At 49.9% G+C, this 27,218-nt stretch overlaps 1 protein-coding gene across 3 annotated transcripts in view; it reads right to left on the reverse strand.

The window, feature by feature from the left end:
• The window catches only part of CERS4 (ceramide synthase 4), a 35,102-nt gene extending 10,918 nt beyond the window's left edge, over window positions 1-24,184 (reverse strand). The window contains exons 1-2 of one of the 3 annotated variants that reach the window (XM_006046728.4): window positions 23,979-24,184; window positions 15,917-16,035 (exon numbers count right to left, since the gene is read on the reverse strand). The gene's annotated coding sequence lies outside the window, so the exon portion shown is untranslated. Of the gene's footprint in view, window positions 1-9,333; window positions 9,537-15,916; window positions 16,036-23,978 lie in introns of those variants that run through there. The other 2 variants (XM_006046727.4, XM_044948076.2) reach the window with 2 other exon arrangements.
• Window positions 24,185-27,218: the final 3,034 nt, after the last annotated feature.

Consider the following 27,218-nt stretch of genomic DNA (forward strand, 5'->3'; position numbering starts at 1 on the left):
TGGAATTTTCTCTTCTGTTGCACTTATCTATATTTCCATCTTTACACCATTACCACGTCTTGATTTGCTGTCTTTTTATCTTACCTTTTAATTCTTTGACATTTCTTTTCTAAATGTACTTTTATAACTATTTGTTAAGTTGTAAAATCCTGTGATGTTAGCATAAAATTGGTATACTATTAATAATAAATATGCAGAGTACATCATGAGAAATGCTGGACTGGAAGAAGCACAAGCTGGAATCAAGATTGCCGGGAGAAATATCAATAACCTCAGATATGCAGATGATACCACCCTTATGGCAGAAAGTGAAGAGGAACTAAAAAGCCTCTTGATGAAAGTGAAAGTGGAGAGTGAAAAAGTTGGCTTAAAGCTCAACATTCAGAAAATGAAGATCATGGCATCCGGTCCCACCACTTTATGGGAAATAGATAGGGAAACAGTGGAAACAGTGTCAGACTTTATTTTTCTGGGCTCCAAAATCACTACAGATGGTGACTGCAGCCATAAAATTAAAAGACGCTTACTCCTTGGAAGGAAAGTTATGACCAACCTAGATAGCATATTCAAAAGCAGAGACATTACTTTGCCAACAAAGGTCCGTCTAGTCAAGGCTATGGTTTTTCCTGTGGTCATGTATGGATGTGAGAGCTGGACTGTGAAGAAGGCTGAGCACCGAAGAATTGATGCTTTTGAACTGTGGTGTTGGAGAAGACTCTTGAGAGTCCCTAGGACTGCAAGGAGATCCAACCAGTCCATTCTGAAGGAGATCAGCCCTGGGATTTCTTTGGAAGGAATGATGCTAAAGCTGAAACTCCAGTACTTTGGCCACCTCATGCGAAGAATTGACTCATTGGAAAAGACTCTGATGCTGGGAGGGATTGGGGGCAGGAGGAGAAGGGGACGACAGAGGATGAGATGGCTGGATGGCATCACTGACTCGATGGACGTGAGTCTGAGTGAACTCTGGGAGTTGGTGATGGACAGGGAAGCCTGCTGTGCTGCGATTCATGGGGTCGCAAAGAGTTGGACACGACTGAGCGACTGATCTGATCTGATCTGAATTTGCATTCAAAGCAAACAGAAACCCACAAAATAAGCAGCTTAGGGGGAGGAATAAATTAGGAGTTTGGGGTTAAAATACATATGAAAGTGAAGTTGCTCAGTCGTGTCTGACTCTTTGCAGCCCTATGGACTGTAGCCTACCAGGGTCCTCTGTCCATGGAATTTTCCAGGCAAGAGTACTGGAGTGGGGTGCCAATATACTACTATATATAAAACTGATAACCAACAAGGACCTACTGAATAGCACAGGGAACTCTACTCAATTTCTTGTAATAACCTGTAATGGAAAAGAATCTAAAAAAGAATATATGTCGTGTATAATTGGTTCACTGTGCAGTATACCTGAAGCTAACACAACAGTGTAAATCAACCATGTATGCACTGGTGTGTCCATGTATATGCACACTGGTGTGTCCAAGTCTTTGCGACCACATGGTCTGTAGCCTACCAGGCTCCCCTGCCCATGGAATTTTCCAGTCAAGAATACTGGAGTGGGTTGCCATTTCCTCCTCCAGGGGATCTTCCCCGCTGAGGGACTGAACCCGAGTTTCTTGCATCTTCTGCACTGACAGGCGGATTCTTTGCCACTGCCACTAGGGCCATACTTCAATAAATTCTTTTTAAAAAGTAGCTGACATCAAGTCACATCACCCTTAAATATTTCAGCATGCAGATCATTAACTAGAGTTCAATATTGACTTATGTGTTTTTTTTTCTTTGAAGGTAAAATTTACTAGAGCACAATGCATCAACATTAAGTGCACAATTGCTGAGTTTTGACCAATACACGCACCTATGTAAACCAACCTCCAGCCACAAACATTCTCCTCCCTCCATCACCTTCTCTCTCTCTCTCAGCCCCTTCTCAGTCAACCTCCATCTCCACCGTCCAAAGGTAACCTCTGCTCCAGTTTTTTTTTTTTTCCATTGGGGGTTACTTTTGTCTGTTCCAGAGCTTCATATAAATGGAATCACAAACCCCATCTTTGTGTCTAGCTTCTTTCACTTGTATAATATTTTCAAGATTCACCTCTGTGGTTGCAAGTTCAGTAGCTTTAATTCTCAAATTGTTGGTACTAAATGAACAGTGAAAGTTGCTCACTCGTGTCCGACTCTTTGCGACCCCATGGACTGTTAGCCTGTCAGGCTCTTCAATCCATGGACGTCTCCAGGCAAGAATAGTGGAGTGGGTTGCCGTTCCCTTCTCCAGGGGATCTTCCCAACCCAGGGACCAAACCCAGGTCTCCCACATTGCAGGCAGATTCTTTACCATCTGAGCCACCAGGGAAGCCCCGCTAAATGAATATACCACACTTGGTTGGCATTCGCTTGTTTTTTTAACTTTTACTTATTATTATTAAATGTATTTGTTTTATTTATTTTTTTGGCTGCACTGGGTCTTTGTTGCCGCATGCAGGCTTTTCTCTAGTTGTGGTGACCGGGGGCTACTCTCTAATTGCAGTGAGCAGGCTTCTTGTCGCAGCGGCTTCTCTTGTTGAGGAGCACGGGCTCTAGGGCACGCGGGCTTCAGTGGTTGTGGCCCATGGACTTAGTTGCTCCGAAGTCTGCGGGATCCTCCCAGACCAGGGATCCAATCAACCACTGGACCACCAAGAAAGTCTTATCATTCACTTGTTGATGGACATCTGAGATGCATTCAGTTTGGGGTAGTTATGAGCAAAACTGTTCAGAACATTCACGTCCCCAGTCTGGTGTGAATAGATGTCTTTCTGTTTCCTAGGTCTGTCTGGAGGAGTGGAATTACTGGGTCATACTTGGGCTTCCTTGGTGGTTCAGACAGTAAAGAATCTGCCTGCAATGCAGGAGACCTGGGTTTGATCCCTGGGTCAGGAGGATCCCCTGGAAAAGTGAATGGCAACCCACTCCAGTATTCTTCCCCGAATCCATGAGGTCGCAAAGTATCAGACGTGACAGAGTGACTAACACTTTCACTTTTTTACTTTCACTGCATATCTTCCTTGATGAGCAACTACCAAATTGTATTCTGGAGTGGCTGCACCATTTTACACTTGATCTTGTGAAGTCTGGGAGTTTTATGGCCCTCAGTTTTATTTTAGGTGAGATGGCAAGGGCGGGGGTGGATTCCCAGACAGGAAGTGGCTTTGGAGGCCAGAATAGGGGCCCACCCAGATAAACCAGGAGAAGCTACTACATTCCCCGCCTCCCCACCAAGATCTGCCAACTAGCAACCTTACGTCCACCTGCAAGCTCAGTTTCCCTTTGCCACATTGGGTAGCACGTACCCCCAGGTTCTGGACTAGGATGCAGACGTCATTAAGGGGGGTGTTATTTCTCCCCACGCACATTGCCAGGTAAGAGGGGTTACTCTTAGGAGCAGGCAGGGATCAGAAGGGCCAGGAGAGGTTGCTGGGGGTTGGAATGTCCTGTCTCCTGATGCATGTGGTATTCTGGTTGAGAAAACGCGCTGAGCTGTGCTTCCATGCTGTGCGCCCCTCCTCTGTGCAGATTAAAACATCTGCCTTGGAAAAAATCTAGGACCCATTGTTTTGGCTTCTCTTGTTACGGAGCATGGGCTTCAGTCACTGTGGGGCACCGGGCCAGTTGTCCTCTGCCACATTCAGTCTCCCCGGGTGAGGGGTTGAACTCATGTCCCCTGCATCAGCAGGTGGATTCTTAAAGCACTAGACTGGCAGGGAAGCCCTGGTTTTAACTAGCAGTAATCTTTTGAAGTTCCGACTACCTGGTCTTTGTTGCAAACATTCCTATATATCCTGATTCCTCCCTCATCTCTTCAGAGCACTTCCTCAGAGCTATCTGAGAGGCTATCTCTGGGCTTGAAGTCCTCAGAATGTCCACAGAGTAAAATATAATTCTCAGCTTTTAGGTTGTGCTTTTTTTTTTTTTCAGTGGACAGTGGATTTGGGGGGCAGGAGTTGGGTGGATTTGGAGGGCCGTGACTTGGATGTCCCTGAGGCCACGGATTAGGCTGGAGCTCCTCCGGGGTTGGGGCAGGTAATGGATGAAATCCCCCAGGGAGGAAGTGTACATGAGGAATCAGCCCAAAGACCATGGCAGAGGGCGTTCGAGTTCAGGCATCAGTGAAGTGATGAAGAGTAGCCACGACCACACTCTGGCATGGGAGGGACACCAAGAGGCACCAGCCTGACAGATGGGCAAAAGTGTCAAAAAAAAAAAAAAAAGGGAACAAAGAGTGCTGCTCACCATCCAGTTATATGAAGGGTTAAATTGCAACCTACAGGCAGTGAGCCCACAGGGGAATTCAGGATAGAAGAAAAACAGGATGAGGCATTCTGTGCTTTGGACAGAAAGGGTCCCTGGATAGTTAGACTCGTAGCCAGAAGAATTTCAATGACCTCAGATTCTTGCATCTTCCCAAACACAGAAAAGCACGAGAATGATTATCTTATCTATTCTTCGTGACAGGCAATCATATTTTCCCAAGGTGTGTGCTGGACTGCATGTATTTCCTACCCCCCAAAATTCATGTATATTCTGGCTCCTCCCCTTCATCTTCAGAGCTGTTTACTCAGAGCTACCAAGTGGCTGTCTCCAGAAGACCCTGAGGTGGTGCGGTGGTAAAGAACCCCCTTGGCAATGCAGGAGACACAAGAGACACAGGTTTGATCCCTGGGTTGGGACGATCCCCTCGAGGAGGCCATGGCAACCTACACCTCTATTCCTGGAAAATCCTTTGGACAGAGGAGCCTGGCGGGCTACAGTCCATGGGGTTGCAAAGAGTCCGACATGACTGAGCACACATATAAAGACTCTGAATAAAAAGTAAACTCACAGCTCTCCTCTTGTGCAATTTTCCTTAAGACAGGTGTGTGACAGTGGTTAGTTTAGACCCACAAGGTTCAGGAGACCCAGACAGAACAGACAGATGGATAGGAGGATGGAGGGACTTCTGCCCAAGTGGTTGATGTCTTTAAAAAAAGATAAATCAGGAGTTTGTGATTAACATATAACAGATAACACTACTTCCCTGGTGGCTCAGACAGTAAAGAATCCACCTGCAATGCAGGAGACCGGGTTTGATCCCTGGATCAGAAAGATGACCTGGAGAAGGTAATGGCTACCCATTCCAGCATTCTTGCTGGAGAATCCCATGGGCAGAGGAGCCTAGTGGGCTATAGTCCATGAGGTCGCAAAGAGTCGGACATGACTGAGCAACTAAACACACAAATATGAAATTGATAAACAAGAGGATCAGTTGTATACCCCAAGGAATTGTATTTAATATCTTATAATAACTAGAATGGAAAAGAATCTAAAAAAGAATATATATATATATAAAAACTTAAGGAATTCTGAAAAAGTATATATATATAGCTTCCTGGGTAGCTCAGCTGGTAAAGAATCTGTCTACAATGCAGGAGACCCCAGTTCGATTCTTGCGTCTGAAAGATTGCCCTGGAGAAGGGATAGGCTACCCACTCCAGTATTCTTGGGCTTCCTTGGTAGCTCAGATGGTAAAGGATCTGCCTGCATGTGGGAGACTGGGTTTGATCCCTGGGTTGGAAGATCCCCTGGAGGAGGGCATGGCAACCCACTCGGTATTCTTGCCTGGAGAATCCCATGGACAGAGGAGCCTAGAGGGTTATAGTCCATAGAGTCGGAAAGAGTTGGACATGACTGAGCAACTAACCATGAGTGAGTGAAGTCGCTCAGTCGTGTCCAACCTTTTGCGACCCCATGGACTGTAGCCTATCAGGCTCCTCCATCCATGGGATTTTCCAGGCACGAGTACTGGAGTGGGTTGCCATTTCCTTCTCCACAACTAACTAACTATATATATATATAAACTGAATCACTGTCCTATACACCTGAAACTAACACATAAATTAACAAAACTTCAATTTTTAAAAATGGTTAAAAAAAAACACATGAACAATTCACTAACAGGAAAATTTGGCCTGATCCCATGCACCCACAGGGGCATGAGTGCACATGCCCAGCCCGGAATTTCTGGCCTCACCCCCACACAACCTCCCAGCAAGAGCTACGTTCATGACAGGGTATCTATAGCCTTCTCAAGGGCCCTCACACCTATCTGAACACCCCTCAGTACAGATGTAAGCGGGCTGGGCAGCCTGGGAAGGCCCACAGCCAGCTAGAGCTGGAGCCAGAACTCAGAAGTCCAGGCCCCCAGCCGCATGTTCTTCCCAAGATCTGAGTCCCCTGCACCCATGGTGCTGGCATGTCACGATGAGCTTTGGGGACAAGTGAAAATGCACGCGAGCGGTGGCATCCCATAATCCCAGGCCTCTGCCCACGTCCCCAGCTCAAAGCCCACTTCCACTGCTTGATACATTCCGCTCCCAGCACACACCCCAGCTTTTATGAATGCCATCCTCTGCCTAGAATGACCATCTAATATTTTTTGCCCCATGCTGAGTAGTGAGAACACAAAATGGTGACGAAAACTGGTAAGGTCTCAGCCCTCACAGGGTGAACGTACCTCTCCTGTCTGTCTGGCAAACTCCTACACATCCTTCAAAACCCAGTTCAGTTGCCATTTCCTCCTGGAGGCACCTCTCAATTGCTCCCACCTCAGATCCAGTTAAAGCACCCTCTGCCAGCCCTGCCTCATTCACTGTGATGTTGGAAGCTGGCCAGACAGCCCTTTTTTAGAGGGGGGTTGGAGAAGGAAGGAAGCATGACCAACCTCAAACCCTAGTCCTCTCAGCTGAAGCAGGCATAGCCTTGCCTGGTCCCCAAGTCAGAAGGGAAAACAGAAATGCACTTTCCAAATCTCAGAGCCTTCCAAAGGGGGCTGCAGACTGTAGAAGACTCAGCCTTGGACCTCCTCACTCAGTCAGTTCAGTTGCTCAGTCATGTCCAACTCGTCATGACCCCATGGACTGCAGCATGCTAAGCTTCCCTGTCCATCACCAACTCCCAGAGCTTGCTCAAACATGTCCATTGAGTCAGTGATGCCATCCAATCATCTAATCCTCTGTCGTCCCCTTCTCCTCCTGCCTTCAATCTTTTCCAGCGTCAGAGTCTCTTCCAATGAGTCAGTTCTTCACATCAGGTGAAAGTATCAGAGCTTCAGCTTCAGCATCAGTCCTTCCAATGAATATTCAGGATTGATTTCCTTTAGGATTGACTAGTTTGATCTCCTTGCAGTCCATGGGACTCTCAAGAGTCTGCTCGAACACCACAGTTCAAAAGTACCAATTCTTTGGTGCTCAGCTTTCTTTATGGTTCAAGTCTCACATCCACACATGACTACTGGAAAAACCCTTTCTCTAAACTGTGTCTGTCTATTCACTCACCCCCTTCACTCTCTTGATAAAGAAGAGACACTGAACTCTGAGAAGTCACCCACCTCCTTGCTTTGTGGTCAAGCAGGCCAGCGAGCCTGCATGTGGAAAACATGGGCAGTGTCTGACATGCAGAAGGGGCTCAGGTATGGCTGTAACTAGGCATCAATGGCCCGCAAGCCTCAAACTTCTTTTCCACTCCCTCCTCCAACAGATGCCCTCCTCTGAAGGGGCAGGCGGGAGCAAGGCTCAGGGTGGTGAGGGATAACTTTCATTTGTTTCTCCTTTGGACTCCAGCTCCTCTGCTTGTTCCCTGTGGACCCTCTGCCTCTCTGGGCCTCAAGGTGCCCCATCTGAAAAATGGGTACAGCCAGATCTTCTGCTTTGCTGCACCACTGTACAGGTTCAGGAAACTGGGTGGCTTGTAAGTGCTCCACGCTGGTCTTGCAATGGATTTGATTCCTCCAATTTACCTGCCATTGACCTCACCACTGTTTCAGTTTCCTCATTTGTAAAATGGGAATAACAATGCCACCTCCACCCCCCAACCCCACCCCCCACCCCCGCTGCCGCCCGCCATGTAGGGGAGGGGTTGGGAATGATGCCTGGGGTGGAGTGAGCTCTGAGTAAACATGTAGTTACGGTTAGCAGCTGGGTGGGGGAAGCAGTCTGGGAACCAGGGCACTGATCCATGCAGGTTCTGAGTGGTTCTCCTGGGGACATCCTCCCATCCATGCTCCTCCCCCGCCTCCCTCTGCAGCCTTTCCTTAAAGCTGTAGCCAATGAATGAGCTCAGGATGGCTGCTGAGGGGTCATCTGGAGAATCACCAAGCGGGCAGCTGGTCAGGCCTAACCAGCCTGAGGTTTTATCCTCATCTCCCCTCCCACCCTCGAGTTCCTCCCCTTCTTCCCCAAGCTGGTCTCCCAGCCTGGACTGCTTCTCAAAGGCACTTTGGCCTCACTCCCAGCCCTGCCCCTGCCACCTGGGAGCCAGACTCTGATAATCCTTCTTAGTGCCTAAAAATATCCCCAGATTGGAGGGGCAAGTAGAAGACAGCGATCAGGGCTTTGTGCTGACACAGGGAGGGGGAGGATGAGCAGAGCACCCCTGAACTCCCCACCCCACCCCCCTGCAAAGGCCCTGGCAACACACAGCAGAGCAGAGCTGTGCACACACGTTTTATTTTAAACCTAGCTGGAAGTGCAGGGCTTGTCTGGGCTGTGCAGCGAAGAACAGACACACACACACATACTCACTCACTGCCCCCACAGCCTGGCCTGCTTGGGGTCACCTGACTCCTTCGGCTAGAGGCCCAGGCAGGGAGCACGTGATGGGCTAAGAGGGGGTTATTTGTAGATAACCACAGCCACTCCTGCACCTAGCCTCAGCTCCTCCACTTTGGCCTCTCTGAGCAGGGTCCCTGTGGGGTGCTCACGACCAGAGATGTAGCCAGGCCAGGAGATACCACCTTCAAGGATCCTAAGGGGGGTGGGTCCCAAGTCCAGGGCTCTGCCTCTCCCCTTCATGCTCTGGCCCTGCTGGTACACCCCTCCCCCAACTCAATTCACTGCAATGGCTGCTTGGTGGGCTTCCAATTCACCAATCAGATTCCTCCTCCAGGGTCTGCATGTGCTGTGTCCAAAACTCACCAAGCTCACTCCCATCTCAGGACCTTTACATGTGCTATGACCAACTCACAAAGCTCATTTCTGCCTCAGGGGCTTTGCATATGCTTGTCCAACTCACCAAGTTCATTCCTGCCTCAGGACCTTTGCACATGCTGTTCTCCCAGGCAACCCCTGTCTATCTCTGTCTCATCATTCACATCTTGGTTCACTGTTACCTCCTTGGAGAATTCTTCTCAGATCACTACCAAAGAAGCCATCATATTATTCTATCTCCTTACCCAATTTTGTTGCTTCAGTCCTGTCATCCCACTTGAACTGTTTTTTTCTTTTTTTTTAAACGCTTACAATTATTTATTTCTTTACTTACTCTTGGCCGTGCTGAGTCTCTGTTGCAGTGTGCAGGCTTCAGTAGTTGCAGCACATGGGCTTAGTTGCCCCGTGGCACATGGGATTTTCCTGGACCAGGTATGGAACCCTGGTCCCTTGCATTGGAAGCATAGAGTCTTAGCCCATGTTCCCTGGAATCCCCAGCCCATTGGCCACCCCTCATCACTACAGCTTGCTTCTCCAGGTTCCCTGGCTGCACCTTCTCAGAATCACCCCTTGGCAATGCAACCCCCTACCACTGCCCCCTCCCCCTAATAAAGTAACCATCAGGGAGGGCTGTGAGGGTTGATCTGCAGATGCCTGAGAGCTGACTGTGGGACATCCATCCACCCTCTTGGAATCTGTTCCCTCCCTCCTACAGCCCCTGGAATATCCCAGGTGCTAGAGCCCCCAAGGGCGCCACCCAGTGGCGGCAAAGTCTTTACACAGGTGGTGCCTTTTTCCTTAAGTGCCCGCACCCCTTCACTAGGCACCCCCTTCACTGGGCTCATTTGTACTAGTCTTTAAGATCTGGGTCAGATTAAATTCCCTACTTAAGAGGCCTTCTCTATCCTTCCCACCCTAAGGAAGCAGAGCTCCCTCCCTAGTCCCGCCCACCCCACCAGGGCCTTTCTTCAAAGCTTCTGTTCAGCCCTGGCTGGCCCCACGGAGCTTAGAGAGCTGAGCCTTCCTACCAGAGAGTGAGGGTCAGACCAGGAAGTGACCTGTGGGGTCCCCAGCATCATCCAGTGTAGGGGTGTGTTGGGAGCTGGTTAGGGTAGTTTCAAGAAGGATGGAGGGAAGAGAGATCAGGTCTCTGGAAGTTTTTGTGGGCAAGTGAGCAGATCCAGCCCCAGAGGCAAGGGGGGTGGGGCAGCAGGATCTGATTGTTACCTGCACAGGACTCAGAGAGGTCAAGCAAACTGATGGGCTTGTAAGGAGAGTGCTTGCTGAGTGTGTGCTCAGTCGTGTCTGACTCTTTGTGACCCCATAGACTGGAGCCCTCCGGGTTCCTCTGTCCATGGGGTTTCCCAGGCAAGAATACTGGAGCAGGTTGCCATTTCCTTTTCCAGGGGATCTTCCTGACCCAGGAATCGAACCTGCATCTCCTATGCCTCCTGCTCGGGCAATTAGTTAAAAACAAACACAACTCTGGGACTTCCTTGGAGGTCCAGACTCTGTGCTTCCATTGCAGACAGCATGGGTTTGATCCCTGGTCGGGGAACTAAGATCCAACATGCTATGTGATGCAGCCAAAATTTTTTTTAAAAAACCAAAAACATGACTTTATTGAGTGACACACAAAAACTATGCATGTTTAAAGTGTGTGAGTCAATGCATTTGACATATGTATGGACTGATGGAACTCATCACCTCGATCAAGATACCCATCACTATAGGCTTCCCAGGTAGCTTAGTGGGAAAAAATCTGCCTGTCAATCCAGAGCTGTGGGCCCGATCCCTGGGTCAGAAAGATCCCCTGGAGGAGGAAATGGCAACTCACTCTAGTACACTTGCCTGAAAATTTTCATAGCCAGAGGAGCCTGGTAGGCTACAGTCCATGAGATAGCAAAGAGCACACACATATCCATCACTCCCCAAGTTTTCTTGCATCCCTTGGAGTTCCTCCCTCTCTCCCTTCCAGTGAGAACTGGAAGCAACCTGGATGCCCAATGCTGGGGATCAGAAATTCCATCAGAAATTCAGGATTCCATACTATGAAATATTACATAAGCATTTAAAAGGAGGAGGAAGACCAACCTGGAGGGCATGATGCCCAGTGAAATAAACCAATCTCAGAAAGACAGATATTATCTGATTCCACTTATAGGGGGTCCTTAGTTAGAGGAGTCAGATTTATAGAGACAGAAAGTAGAATGATGGGTGCCAGGGGCTAGAGTAGCTGGATAAGGGAGTTAAGTGTTCAATAAAAACAGTTTCTGTTTGGAAAATGAATAAGTCATGGAGATGGGTTACATGACAATGTGAATATTGTATAAAATGGTCCAGATGATAATTTTTTTTTGCTATATGTGGTTTACCACAATTAAAATAATTTTTAATTAAGAAAATTATCAAATTGGGATGAAGAGAGGAGGGAAAGCTATGCTCATGGACTTGGTAGGATCACTGAGTTGAAAAAATGAAAGCAAAATCCAGAGACACTAATGGACTGATATGTAATTCATGTAATGGAAAACCACCAAAAGAGTTCTGTCCTTGGTATTTATAACAGTGGAGTTAGCTGCATCAGACCAGCCCTCTCAGAGATAATAATGAGAAACTCTGGACTATATGCTAAAAAACTGTTATACCTTGAAGTTTTGGTGTCCCAACATCCTATATGGTATCCATTAGCCACATGTGCTCATTTAACTTCCAATTAATTAAAATTAAAATCTAAAATTCAGCTCCTCAGTTGTATTATGAACATTTCTACACTTAATAGCCACATGTGGCTTGTGGCTACCATATTGGGCAGTGGAGGTATGGAACATTCCCATCATTGCAGAAAATTCTACTGGGCAGTACAGCTCTAGAGAGTTACCAAAAATAGGCAAAAGTTGGAGGGGAGTCTCTACCTGTTCTAAGGGAATGGTATGGGGTGAGCTTCCCATTTCTCACTGGAAATAGAAACTGGATTGAAAAATGATAAGACAGAATCCAAAGGGACTGTAACAGTTCAACAATGGGGCAGAACACACAGGAAAGGAAAAAGCCAAAAAGCAACAACCAAAAATCAGGTTCAAATTCTATCCAAAATTGCTGTGCAAGTCTCTTGCTAACCCTTGAACCATGTGCAGGGCCGACTCCAACCAGCCTGGGTAAAGCTAAAGAAAAGTAAGATATCACCCTCCTCCCACCCCAGGGGAAAGAGATTTTGGAACTTGAGTTCAGACAGTTTAATTGCCTGTGAAAATTTAAAAAAGGGATGTGGGGAAGAATCAATGTTCTTCAGAGGAACACAACAGAATCCAGAGTGTCTACAAGGTATCTTTCATAATGTCCAGAATACAATCCAAAATTACTTGACATGTGAAGAAACAGGAACACATGACCTATGCCCAAGAAAGACGGAAATTACTGAGGACCGACCTTGAGATGACCCAGATGTTGGAATGAGCAGATAAGGACTTTGAAGTGGCTATTATAAATATATTCAAGGATGTAAAGGAAAAGTACCTCCTAATGAATGAACAACAACAAAAACCTCAGTAGGGAAGCAGAAATTATTAAAAAAAAAAATGCACCAAATGGAGATTCTAAAACTGAAAAATACAATATTTGAAATAGAAAAATAGAAAAATTGACTGTGGACTCAGCCATAAAAAGAATGAAATTTTGCAATTTGCAACAACATGGATGGACTTGGAGGGTATTATGCTTAGTGAAATAAGTCAGACAGAGAAAGACAAATACTGTATGATATCACTTATATGTGAAATCTAAAAAATAAAACAAGCGGGTGAATATAGCACAAAAGAAACAGACCCACAAACTAGTGGTTACTGGTAGGAAGAGAGAAGAGGGAGGGGCAAGAGAAGGGTAGGAAATGAAGAGGTACGAACTACTATATATAAAATAAATAAGCTACAAGGACATATTGTACAACACAGGGAATATAGTAAATATTTTATGATAACAAATGGAATACAACCTTTATAAATCGTGAATTACTATACTGTGATTCATATAACATTGAAACATAATACGGTACATCAACTATACCTTTAAAAATAGATAAAATACAATATACATTGTACAAGAAGAAAAAGAAAGCATTAGGTATCCAGAAAAAAAGCCAAAAAAAGTTTTTTGGTGTTTTTCTCCCCCCCACTGTGGGCTTGATAGCAGATTGGAGATGGTAGAAAAGACAGCTAACTAATTTGGAGACTGATAATAACAAATACTGAACAGAAGAAGTGAAAAGAAAAAACTAAAGATTGAATAAAAATGTGTATCTAGAAATGGACAGTGGTGGCTGGACAATATTGTTAATGTACTTAATGCTACCTAGTCATGCAATTAAAAATGGTTAAAATGGTAAAATGTTTAGCTTGCATACATTTTACCACAATTTAAAAAAATATACAGTCTCAGTGACCTTGGGACAACATCAAAAGATCCAACACATGTGCAATTGGAGTGCTCTAAAGGATATCGTCCACACTCCGGAGAGGTATTCTATCAGGAAGGTGGGGGATGGGGGAAGCTGGTCCACTTATTTTGTGAGTCACTGATTTTTACAAGAGGTGTATTTCAAGGTGACTTAATCTTTTTTTTTTAATTGCACAATTCACCTAACATAAAATGCACCATCCTAAAGGCAGTTACTGTTCTCCTGTCACAGATGAACTGACTTATCTACCCAGGGCCACATAGCTGGTAACTGACCAGGCTGCATGGGAGCTCAGCCCCGTACCACCCGGTGTTCTAGATGGACATGGGCTCACGGAACATCAGCCCCTGCATTCTTGGAAAACAGGACCTGCTGCCTTTATGCCTACACTTCACCCCATCTACTCTGGGCTTTGCCTGGATCCTCAGTGACTACCCCCTGGCCCACACCAACTCCAGTGGTCAGTTCTGTCTGTGGATTCCTGACCTCCTAGTGTGTGTTCTTGTTGTTAAGTCATGTCCGGCCCTCTGAGACCCCATGGACTGCAGCACGCTAGGCTTCCCCTATCCTTCTCTATCTCCCAGAGTTTGCTCAAACTCATGTCCATTGAGTCAGTGATGCTATCCACCCATCTCATCCTCTGTCGTCCCTTTCTCCTGCTGCCCTCAATTCTTCCCAGCATCAAGGTCTTTTCCAATGAGTTGGCTCTTTGCATCAGGTGGCCAAAGTATTGGAGCTTCAGCTTCAGTCCTTCCAATGAATATTCTGGACTGATTTCCTTTAGGATTAACTGGTTTGATCTCCTTGCTGTCCAAGGGACTCTCAAGAGTCTTCTCCAGCACCACAATTCAAAAGCATCAATTCTTCCTAGTGGTCTATCTGCCCCCTTTGTCTGTCTCTCCTTCCAAGAACCACGGCATCCTGGCTAATCTAATCCAAGCCGTTTTTCTTCCCCTATGACCCTAAATGAGGCCAGTCCTGAACCCTCTCACACCAGCTTTTCTCCCTGGGAAACCTCACCCCCACTATCAGTGAGCCTGTGCTTTGGTTTTCCAGATTCCTGCAGTTTCCAGGTTTCTCTCCCAACGCCAAAATGGTTAACCCAACAGCACCTGGCTATGCCTTGCCCAGATATATCTCACTCAACTCGTCCTCCACTGTAAGTGTGCTTCTTGGCCATCATCCCACCATGTACCCAGTCTTTGGGGACAAGAATCTGAGAGTCATCTCAGACCCTTCCTCATCACCCCCGCCCCCCACCACCCCAGACACTCAGCTACTCTCCAGGTCCTGCAATTGCATCTGTCTCTCCCGTAACAATCAAGCGAGTTCTTCTCCACTCAATTCCCATTACCAAGGACCCTTCTCTGATCTCAATTCTCGTGGTTACCTCCACCTTGATCTCTCTGCCTCTGGTATTACTTTTCTTTTTAAACATGTTATCAATATTTATTTGTATTTATTTATTTGGTTGCACCAGGTCTTAGTTTCCACATGAGGAATCTAGTTCCCTGACCAGGGATCAAACCCTGATCCCCCTGCATTGAGAGTTCAGAATCTTAGTCACTGGACCACCAGGGAAGTCCCCTGCCTCTGGTTTTCCCCAGGCTGCCTCCCTCCATCCACATTTCCTTCCCCGAAAGAGAAAAGCCAGCACTGGAGAGGGTGTGGAGAAAATGGAACCCTTGTACACTGTTGATAGGAAGGTAAATTGGTGTAGCCACTATGGAGAATAGTATGGAGGTTCCTGAAAAAACTAAAAATAGAGCTCCCATATGATTCAGCAATCCCACTTCTGGGCATGTACCCAGAAAATATGAAAACTTTAATTTGAAAAGATACACACATCCCAGTGTTCACAGCAGCACCATTTGCAAACAAGACATGGAAGCAACCTAGAAGTCCATCAGTAGAGGAATGGATAAAGATGATGTGGTGCATATTAACAATGGAATATTACTCAGCCATAAAGAGAATGAAATAATGCCATTTGCAGTCACATGGAGGGACCTTAGATATCATATTAAATGAAGTCAGTCAAAGACAAATACCATATATCACTTACATGTGGACTCTAAAACAAGGATACAAATGAACTTATTCACAAAACAGAAACAGACTCCCAGACATAGAAAACAAATTTACAGTTCCCAAATGGGAAAAGGCTGAGGGGAGGAATCAATGAGGAGTTTGAGATTAGCAGAGTCAAACTACTATATACAGATAAACGACAAGGACCTACTGGATAGCACAGGGAACTGTATGCAATATCATAATACATTTTAATGGGAGAGGAAAAAAGAGCCAGTGTCAGCCTCATAAGCAGACAGTGGCCATAAAACAAACACAAGGTAAGTAGGATGACATCTGGTCCTGGCAGGTACTGAACTCTAGGGAGCCTGCCAGCCCAGGTCTGAGCCCTCCTGGTTCAAGCATTCAAGCAGAAGTTGGCAAATGTTGTCACCTGGGCCTTAACGACACAGCAGCAGCAACAGGAGCCTTGGGCCTCGATGTTCCCAGAAGGGGGGTGATTCTCCTGTGAATAGTCCTGTCACGTGGGCTGTCCTTGGGACCTCAGATGACCTGCATCAGGCGAAGTGCCCCAGAGATTAAAACATTACAGAAATTAGATGGTGTATGGGCTTCCCTGGTAGTTTGGTAGTTCAGACAGTAAAGAAATCCGCCTGCAATGCGGGAGACCCAGGTTCAATCCCTGGGTTGGGAAGATCCCCTGGAGAAGGACGTGGCCACCCACTCCAGTATTCTGGTCTGGAGAATCCCAAGGACAGAGGACCCTGGCAGTGTATTTGAATTGAACCCTTCTCAATTAGTAGATGTTGTTTCTAAAGTATTCTACAACAGGGAACAGAAGCAAGGAGAAGTGAAATGGAATGCTACTTTTCTGGTAACAGCATTAAAGCGAGTAACCTAAAGGAGGGCTTCCCAGGTAGCTCAGTGGTAAAGAATCCACCTGCCAATGCAGGCAACCCAGGTTCGATCCCCCGATCCAGGAGGACATGGATACCCACTCCAGTATTCTTGCCTGGAAAATCCCATGGACAGAAGAGCCTGGAGGGCTACAGTCCACAGGGTCACAAAGAGTTGGACACAACTGAGCACGCATGCATGAACACAGGCCTGCAGCGCTGTCAGGGTCCCAAGGGAACCAAGGGTTGAGACAGAGGCAAACTGTGAGTTCGGAGGAAAAAACCAGCCTGGGCAGATCCACTCTTGCTGGGTGGCCCCAGGCTAGCAGTGCCTTCAGTGATAGAATCATTACCCCACTGCCTACCTACCCGCTCTCCCAGGTAAGGGTGGGGAGCCAAGCTGGGCTTGTGTGAGAAGGCTCACCCTCTGGGTGGGTGGAGGTTCCAAAGCCAAGGGAAGAGTCCCCAGGGGGAGTCTGTGTGTGGGCCCTTGAAGACCCAGGGGTGTTTCTGTTACAAGAGTTCCTCTTCCCCATCCACCCCACAGCAGTCCCAAAGAGTCTCACTCTAAAAGCCTTCCCCCACACTGGAGACTGGGGCTGCTTGGGGTGGGAAGTCAACCTTTCCTTCGTGCCTGGGGTTATCACCAAGGTCTATATGATCTGGCTCTGGCCTGGCCCCCGCTACCCCGCCGACCTCCTTCAGCCACGAGACCCCATGCTTCTCAGCCTGGAGTCCATGGCCACGATTCCTGAGGTCTGTTCAAACTCAGAAACATGGCTGTAATGCAGCACGTGTGTGCTAAGTTGCTCGGTCGTGTCTGACTCTTTGCAACCCCATGGACTGTAGCTCACCAGGCTCCTCTGTCCATGGGATTTTCCAGGCAAGAATACTGGAGTGGGTTGCCATGCCCTCCTAAAAAGTTCGCCTGCCAATGCAGGAGACACAGGTTCGATCCCTGGTCCAGGAAGATACCACATGCCGCAGAACAATGAAGCCCGTGCACCACAACTACAGAGCCGGTGATTTAGAGCCCCTGAGCCACAGCTACTGAAGCCCGAGGGACCTTGAGCCCACCTTTCCCATCAAGAGAAGCCACCTCAATAAGAAGGCTGCGCACTGCAAGAAGGGTAGTCTCCGCTCGCTGCAACTAGAGAAAAGCCCGTGCAGCAACGAAGACTCAGCACAGCCAGAAATGAATAAAATGATAACAAAAAAGGACTGCTCTGAAGAAAGCTGTGGCTGCAAATGTCCATACAGTGATGGTTTCTCACTATTTTTTGACCTATTTCTCGGTAATGTTTGAGCAAGGCTGGTATGCAGATGCCTTGTGTGCTTTTTGGACTTCCCAAGGTCTGAAGTCATGACCTTTTCATCGAGTTTTAAAATTTCAGTCGGTTAATTTCACTCAGAGCCTTGACTGAATAGTGTCACTGGTTGAAACGGGTTGAAACAGGCAAGCGTCTGCAGCTATTTGGTTTGTAGACATCATTGCAAGCATCTTCCTGATTTTATCAACTCAAGCACAAAGACTATAGTCCATAGCTGTACCCCTGGAAAAGCTTCTGAAAATCCTTAACCTCGGAGTCAACCTCAGCAAACCCAGGACCCACAACTCAGGCTTTCTCTGAGGGCTCTTCGTGTGTGTGCGTGCTAAGTCGCTTCAGCCGTGTCTGACTCTATGTGACCCCATGGACTGTAGCCCACCAAGCTCTCCTGTCCACGGGATTCTCCAGGCAAGAATACTGGAGTGAGTTGCCTGCTCTCCTTCAGGGGAATCTTCCTGACCCAGGGATCAAGCCGGCGTTACTTATGTCTCCTGCATTGGCAGGTGGGTTTTTTCCCACTAGTGCCACCTGGGAAGCCAGGATCTTAGATCAAATGAATGCATCTTATTCTATAAAACCTCAACACGTGTGTGGAGTCATGCGAATTTGGTTGTGTAGAAAAGGTGACAGTTTCAACATTCAGAGTTACTACTTTGCCAGTGAGAACGACATCAGAGGAAGCAGGTACTGGAGTACAGCCTGATACCTCCTTTAAGAATAGCCTTAAAATCTATAGCCCAGGGTCTTCCCTGATAGTCCAGTGGTTAAGACTTTGCCTTCCAATGCAGGGGTTGTGGGTTTCACCCTGGGTCAGGAAACTAAGATCCCACATGCCTCAAGGCCAAAAAAACAAAATATAAAACAGAAACAATATTGTAATAAATTCAATGAAGATTTTTTAAAATGGTCCACCTCAAAATAAAATAAAACTCTAAAAACAAAAACTGCAGCCCAGAGAAGCCTCTAGGACAAGAGAAAACTTGACACTCAGCAGAAGAGGGGAAACTGGACTTGGATGCCAGAAATTAGCCATTTGGAAGGTAACATACTGATCACATACATCCTAAAGGGTTGTGGCATTTGTCCTGAAGAATGGGTTCCAAAAATTTTTTTTATCCTAAAATGAAAGATTCAAAACCTACGAAGAGGGGGGGAAAAAAAATATATATATATACACACACACACACACACACATATTACCTTTAAGAGAGACTGGGCTACCAGAAGTAAAGTAGCCCCCCCTCCCCTCATTCTTCACACATTTCTGAAAAATTCTAGGAATACACAGGAAAGTCCTAAGTGTCCCGCCCCAGGGTCTAATTTGCCCCCAACTCCTTCCACTCCCTGGTCAGGCCCCCAGGAAGCTGTGGCTGGTGCCCGGTGTTTCTGTCATCTCCATTTTGCAGCTGGGGAAACTGAGGCACAGGGGAGGGGACGGGTAGGAAGTGGAGAGTTGGGATTCATTGAAACCTAAGCCTGTCTTCAGGGACTTCCCTGGTGGGCCAGTGGTTAAAAATTTGCCTTGCAATGCAACAGCAGATCTGTCCAGGCTGGCTTTTTTTCTCCAAAGCTTGCGGTTTGCCTCTGTCTCAACCCTTGGCTCCTCTGGCCCCTTGACAGGTCTGCAGGCCTGTGTTCATGCATGCATGCATGCTTAGTCGTGTCCAACTCTTTGTGACCTCAGGGTTCGATCCCTGGTCAGGGAACTAAGGGCCCACTTGCAGAGGGCAACTAAGCCCATGCACCACAACCACTGAGTGTCTGAAACTGGAGGGGTTGGTGCACAGCCGGGTGAATGGTGAGGGTGGGAAGGGTGAACAGGTGTAGCTGACCAGGTTTACAGGGGGTTTAGGGCGGGACGCCAAACCCTTTCTCCTACACCTAGAAAGGGAGTGACTGTGGGCTGGGGGAGGGGCCACCCTCAAAATACACCTGCATGGGTTTTTGCAGCTCGTCCTCAAGGCTCAACCGGCCCCTGCCTGCCATCTCCTGTCACCTCCCTGTGAACATGCTGCCCCAACACCCAGCTCTGGGCTCTGCGTCCTCCTCTTCCTCCCTGGTCCCCTTCTCTGCCTCCATTAGCGCCCTCCCCCTTGTTCCTTCCTTCCACTCCCTCCAGCCCTTCCAGGAAGCCTCCCAGGTCATCAGAGGCCCCAGCATGTGCAGCAGGAAGGGGAGAAGCTTTGTTCTTGTTCAGTAGCTCAGCTGTATCCAACTCTGCGACCCCATGGACTGCAGCACGCCAGGCTTTCCTGTGCCTCACTGTCTCGCAGAGCTTGCTCAAACTCATGTCCATCGAGTCGGTGATGCCATCCAACCATCTCATCCTCTGTCACCCCCTTCTCTTCTTGCTTCAATCCTTCCCAGCATCAGCACTGCCCACCAGGAAAGGGCTGGCCTTCTCCTCCTTCCTCCCCCCAGCCTCCTCCACCTTTGGGGCACACTGTCCTCTCCACACAGGGAACAACACGCCAAAGCAGATTGCACAGCAGTGGGCCCAGCAACCTCACTCCCCCTTGAGCAGGGACCCACCCAGGGTCTGCAGCTGTTGGGTTGAGGGGCCCTAAGGACCCTCAGTCTTTTCATCTGACACTCTCCCCCTGGCTCATGTTGTTCCAGCCACACGGGCCTCTTTGCTAAACCTCTAACATGCCGGGCTGGGTCCTGCCTCAGGATCTTTGCATGTGCTGGTCCCTCTGCCTGAAATGCCCTTCCTCCAGATGTCCGCCTGGCCGGCTCCTTCTCATCCTTCAGGTTTCTCTGGCCCCCTTCCCAGAACATCCGCTCCACCCATGAGCTGGTGGTGGGGGGCGGGTGGCAAAGAAGCTTCATTTTGTTCCCTGTTAGCCCCCACTGCCTCCCACCACGCACGCTTCATCAGCACGTACTGAATGAATCAATGACAGACGGGGTGGGTGGGAACTGGGGACCAGCACAAGGTAGAAGGGGATCCCCAGGGGCTGGCTGGCAGGGGCTTGACCCCCTCCCCAGACATACTCACGGGGCCCTGAAGCCACATATGATTTGGGAAGCCTAGGAGGATGTGGGGAGAGGGCTGCACTCCTGCTGTTTCAGGGTGGAGACCCGGTGTGACAGAATCATACTGACAAAGGTGTGCATGCATTGCTTCAGTCACATCCAACTCTTTTCGACACTATGGGCCATAGCCTGCCAGGCTCCTCTGTCCATGGGGATTCCCCAAGCAAGAATACTGGAGTGGGTTGCCATTCCCTTCTCTAGGGGATCTTCCCGATCCAGGGATCAAACCCGCATCTCCTGTGTCTCCTGCTTTGCAGGCGGATTCTTTACCGCTGAGCCACTGGGGAAGTCCAACTTCAAGTCTATCCAGGATCTACTCACTTCTCACTCAACCACACCTCCACCTGGTCCAGCTTCATCATGGTCTGGACCAGCGCAGTCTCTCTCATGCTGATTTTCCTGGCTCCATGCCCCCAGCTTCTCCCATTTACCCAAGGTGACTCCCCTCCACATCTCTCTTCACTGGTCTCTCTGCCCGTGAACTCTACTGTTTTAATTAAAAGTTTTTATTTGTTTGCTTATTTTTGGCTGTGCTGGGTCTCTGTTGCTGTGCACAGGCTTTCTCTAGTCGTGGCACGCGGGCTTCTCATTGCAGTGGCTCCTCTTGCTGCGGACTTTATGGCGCAGGCTTCAGTAGTCACAGCTCTGCAGTATGGGCTCCACTGCTGTGGTGCATAGGCCTAGTTGCCCCACAGCACATGGACTCCTCCCTGAAGAGAGATCGAGTCCACATCCCCTGCATTGGCAGGCAGACTCTTAACAACTGGACCTGCAAGGAAGTCCTGCCCATGAACTCTTAACAACCTTTAGTAACCAGGCCAATGGTCACCTCCAACAAGAAGCCTGACTCCTGACCCCTCCCGAGGCTGAGTCAGGTCACTTCTCTGGGCTCCTCCTCCTGCCTCCCCCACCCCCCAAGGCATCCACTCTGCTTTACCAGGTGGTTATTATAACCAGATGGGCATTGCGCTCACCTCTGAGGTGATGACTGCTATTATTCTCAATTTTACAGGTGAAGAAATTGAACCAGAGGCGAAGTCACTAGCCTGGGAGCACTGCATTCAAACTGGCAGGATGAGCTCGGAGGCAGCTTCCAGCAGCAAGAGAGGGGACAGCCTGCAGTGCCCAGATAAGACAGGAGCATGCCCCCCCCCAGCACCTGCCTTCCTGTGGGAGTCCCAGGTGGGTGGGAGGACTGGCCCGCTCCCCACGGCCAACTACAATCATGACAGCAGTTTCTGTGCCCAGTGAGCACTTCGCGCTGGGCGCTGGGCCAACCAAACACTTTGCATGCCTGACTCACTTGATCTGTTGACGCCTGTGGGTTCTGGAGGTGGACGCGCTTATGAGTTCTTCCCATTTCTCAGAGCAAGAAATGGAGACTCAGTGGGCCCTGAACTCCCACCAGGGCTGCAGTCGAGGCATAACGCTGCCCCTGGGATTAGCCAAACCCCTTTTTATTTCTTAGCTGAGGCTGCCTTTGATTGGAACATCATTCCCAGATACAGGTCCTATGGACCCATTTTATAGATGGGCAAACTGAAGCCGGGAAAACTTTCTCTAGGGCCCCAGGGCCAATGCAATGACCAGGGCTCCCTCCCAGCTGGAAATAGGTGAGTGGGAAGGCCAGGCAAGGAAGGTTCTGACTGTCTCCTCCCTGCAGCCTGGCTGGGGCCTCGGGGACCCAGGTATGCTGAGTGAGGTTCCAGGAACTCCCATCACTGCCAAGTTTATTCATAGCAGCTGCTCCTGGAAGGGGCTTCCCATGTGGCTCAGTGGTAAAGAATCCACCTGCCAAGGCAGGACACACGGGTTCAATTCCTGGGTCGGGAAGATTCCATGGAGAAGGGAATGACAACCCACTCCAGTATTATTGCCTGGAAAATTCCATGAACAGAGGAGCCTGGCGAGCTATGGTCCATGGGGTGGCAGAGTCAGACACAACAGAGCACATACACACGCTCCTGGAAGGGGGCTGAGTTGAGGCTGGGGACTCTGGGGGCTTCAAAGACACCTCTACACTCCAGAATTTCTATTTCAAGTGGCCCCACACGACAGATCCAGGCTGCCGCCTTGCACTCAGATGCCTTGGACCTGGCCTGGGTTCCCAGTGGTGTCTTCAGGACGTTCCCCCTCGGGTGGCATCTCAGGTTTTTCAAATCAGTCTGAGTCACAACAGCCTCACACCCCTGACCTGTTTCTCCCTCGGTTTCCCCATCCTTCCACACTCCCAGCTGCCCACACCAGAAATCTCTTCCATGCACCTTTCTTCTGCCCCACTTCTGAGCAGGCAGGGAATGCAGGCGAAGTCCCTCTGCCAAAGAAGAACCCCAAACCGCCCACTTTCCATCTCCCCCTTCCTGTCGGGTCCAAACCAACAGTCTCCTCCTCCCATCTCTTTTTTGGGGGCAGAGTAGCTGCTGGATCTTTTTAAGACACAGCTGGACCCGGTCACTCACTTTGTCCTAAGCCTCCGTGGTCCCCACAGACCTGAGAACGGAATCCACACACTGCTCGTTATCTTCGTGGCCCGAGGCCAAAGTCTTCGCACCTGATACCCGGCTCACTGAACTTGAGCCACACTCGCCTCTTTTCCGCTCTGCAGACATGCCAATTTGGGCCCTGCCTCATAATCTTTTGCTGTTTTCTGGGCCTAAAACCCCCTCGCTGTCTGGTTCTCTCAGGCCCGGCTGACACCTTTTCCGAGAATTCCTCCGTGACCCTAGCCCATCTCCTAGAGGTGTGGTCTTCTCCGCACTGTGCATGGACTGGCATAATCCGTGTCTGTTTACGCAGGTCCTAGCACTCTACGCGGCCGGGCTGCGGGCTCTGAGGCTAGGGCCCCGGCTGCATCCCCAGCAGGTAGAGATTCTCTGGTGACCGACCGACAGACCCCCGCATCGCGCTCCTCTCGTTCACACATTCCGGACTCCCCACGACCCCCGCCCCCGCCACGCTAGGCTCGTCCCCACTCCCGCCCGCCCGTTACGCAGCCGCCGCGTCCTCCTGCGCTCGCTGCGTCCCGGCCCTCGGGGGAGCGGGGCTCTCTCAGGGAGGCGGCCGGGGCCTGGGACCAGACGGTAAGCCCCGGGAGGCCGTCCCGGACGAGGCGATGGGGGACAGCGGCTGTGTCTGGGGACCCCCGCGGACGCCATAGCCGTGGAGGCAAGGCCGGAGCTCGCTGCTAGGGTGGCTTTCCGGGCCGCGTTCGGAGCGCTGGGGTCTCACTTACCTGGGGGGCGCAGGCGGCCGGGAGCACCAGGGGCCGGCGGTGGGGTGGGTGGCGGACAGCTAGCCTGGCGCAGATGCGGAGGAGGAGACGCGCGCAGCCGGCACCAGGCACCCGGACTCTGCTCCAGGCACCGCCTCTGCGGGGGGCCGGGAAGCAGGCTTTGGGGGCAGCGCTGGGCGGGATCGGGGGCGGGGCCGGGGCGGGGCCGGGCTGAGTCCTTCGAGGCTCGGGGTCCTAGAAGCGCTCGGGCCCCTCTGTGCGACAAGGCCGCTTCCTAGACCCCCGCCCCGCATAAGTGGCCCCGCCTCCAGTCCCACCCCGCCCCGGCCCGCGGCGCTGTTTAGCCTGAACCCCACCACAGGTTTCTTCGCTGTGCTGTAGCTCTTTCCTTTGAACCTACTCCCATCTGCTGCGCGCTCAGTCCGGCCCCCATTTCTCTTCCGTTCTCTGCAAGTCCTCTCCAGCGCCCTCCGGGGTCCTCTTTGCTGGCCCGGCTCTGATCCATCCGTATATCTGCCGACACACCATGCGCTCCTGGACCCGCCTGAGTGCACCGCTGGGTGTTGTGCAGAAGGCCCCCTGACTCACCACCTCAGACCTCGGAGGCCACCCCCAGTGCCCCCAAGGTCTGGTGACCTGTCCCAGCTCTCAGGCCGAGCTGGTCCAATTTTTGGTTCATGGGACCGACTGCGGAGTTGGGAAGCCAAGGAACCCCCCTGCGAGCTGGGAGGCCTATAGGGCAGGTGGGTGAGTCTGTGGTTCAGTGGGGTGCAGAGATAGGCGGCAGAGCTGGGAAGATAAAGGCGGGGAGGTAGGACAGTGTTGGTGGCAGAGAAACCCAAGGCTCCCTCTTGTAGGGAGGAACAGAAGGTGACCCCCCGGCTCACAGGGGCAGAGAGCCAGGGCAAGCCATGAATGCTGGGCAATCCCGCATGGTGCAGAGGTAGTCTGTGAGCACCTGGGCAGCATCTAATAGACTTGCAGTCCAGCTGTCGCCAGTTTGAAGGGAAGAGGGTTCCAGAACCACCGGCCAACCCCACGACGTCTAGGCAAGTGGCTCACCTTTGAACAATAAATCGCTCCCTGTAGCAGACCCGGGGCGAGATGGGTGAACCCCAGGTTATTTTGACAGTGGGGCCCTAGGCAAGTTGCTTCACATCTTCTGAGATTGATTTCCACACACACAAAGGAGGAGGACAGCAGAGCCAGATATCTGTTGCAAGCATGGTTGAAGCTGTCCCACTCCATCCAGCTTCCCTGAATTTGCACCTTCTGTTCCCTCTGCTGGGCTGTCCCTTCTTGTCCCAAATGTGTGCATCCTTCTTCTTCAGCTCTCAGTCTAGTCCTCAGAGCCCCCTTTCCCCTCTGCCCCACCATCCATATTTGCCCTTTTATTCTCTCCCCTTCCTCCAAGAGCTCTTTTATTGTTTAGCCACTCAATCTTGTCCAACTCTTTTGTGACCCCATGAACTGTATGTAGCCCACCAGGCTCCTCTGTCCATGGGATTTCCCAGGCAAGAAAACTGAAGTGGGTTCCCATTTCCTTCTCCAAGGGATCTTCCCTACCCAGGGTTCCAACCCTTGTCTCCTGCAATGGCAGGCAGATTCTTTACTGCTGAGCTTCCAGGAAAGCCCAAGAGCTCCTTTGCACACGAGGAAAAGTCAAACAATAAAGACTCTTTTCTCAGCATTGTGAAAATTTTGTTTTTCAGTCGCTTAGTCATGGCCACGGTACCTTGCACCTGGGGGTGTGCAGAACATGAGAGCCATTTGGATTAATAATGACCCCAGAGACCTGGTAGAATAGGGGCAGTCCGGGCCCCAGAGGAGGAGCAGCAGGTTCCTGGAGGTGTAGAGGGGAGGTCCTCAAAAGAGGATTTGGGTGGGCTGGGGTCAGGGAGAGATTTCTGGGCAGAGGTGGGGAGGCGGGAAGAAGGGCTCCACCTGGCAAAAAGAGATGCAAGCTGGACCTTCTGCACATGGGCCACTTCTCCACTACTCCCTGCCCTTCTGTGACCACCCACTCCCCACTCCAGCTGTGAGCATGCAGTGTTCAGGGCAGGCTTCCTGGAAGAGGTGACATCTGTAACCAGGGGGATTCAGCTGAATTAGGGCCCAATGGTGAGTGAGGAGAGGACAGGGCTGGACCAGTCACTAAAGGCCCTCCAGGGTTCTCTGGGGAGAGGCACAGTCAGATTTGAAGTTAGATACAATCAGATTTAAAATGGGACAGCAGCAGGAGCAGCTGGGGTCTGGTCTGGGAATTGTAGACAGGAGTGAAGAGAGGAACTCCAGACGGATTTAGCAGTAAAATCGCCAGGGTATGGGGGAATCAGAGGAGGCCAGGTCCTGGGTGGTAAGAGTAGGGGGATGGAGTCATTTCTAAGTTGGTGGGTCCAATGTAGGGTGTCTGGGTTGTGGGAAGGGGGACCCTAGGGAGATTTGAGAAGCTCCTTGCCTCCTTCATTCCAGACTTTCACACCCTCTGTACTTGAGGGTGGGACAGGAAGGTAGGATTGGGGAGGCTCATAAACCTGATCCAGGTAATAAACTGAGGGCTTCTTTGTCCCTTTTGTGCCCCCACCCGCCATCAGATGGCTGGTCCCAGTGGCCTTTTCCAGACCCTGGAGGTCATCATGGCCAGGCCTGGAGGCTGGACTCTAGACCCTGGACAATGAGCCCTGTGCTAGACGGAATAAAAGGATGCCCACACATCCTAACCCCTGGAACCTGTGAATATGTGACCTTACAAGGCAAAAGGGACTTTGCATGGCTGATTAAGTTAAGGATCTGGAGATGGGGGGATTATCCAACAACATCACAAGGGTCATTATTAGTATTCCTTTTTTTTTGGTTGCACTGTATGGCATGTGGTGGTTGTGGTTAGTCGCTCAGTCGTGTCCGACTCGGCAACCCCAAGAACTGTAGCCCACCAGGATAGCATGGGGATTCTCCAGGCAACAATACTGGAGTGGGTTGCCATGCCCTTCTCACTGTGCGGCACATTGGATCTTGTTTCCCTGACCAGGGATTAAACCTGCACCACCCACAGCGGAATCTCAGAGTCCCTAACACTGAAGAACCAACAGGGAATGCCCACAAGGGTCCTTATAAGAGAGAGAGAGGAGAGTCAGAGGGAAAGAGATGGGAAGATGCTGATCTGTTGATTTTGAAGGTGGAGGAAGAAGGCAGGCAGCCTCTAGAAATTGGAAAAGGCCAGGAAACACATTCTCCCCTAGA

Source organism: Bubalus bubalis, chromosome 9, assembly GCF_019923935.1.
Source record: "Bubalus bubalis isolate 160015118507 breed Murrah chromosome 9, NDDB_SH_1, whole genome shotgun sequence".
Lineage (NCBI taxonomy): Eukaryota > Metazoa > Chordata > Mammalia > Artiodactyla > Bovidae > Bubalus > Bubalus bubalis.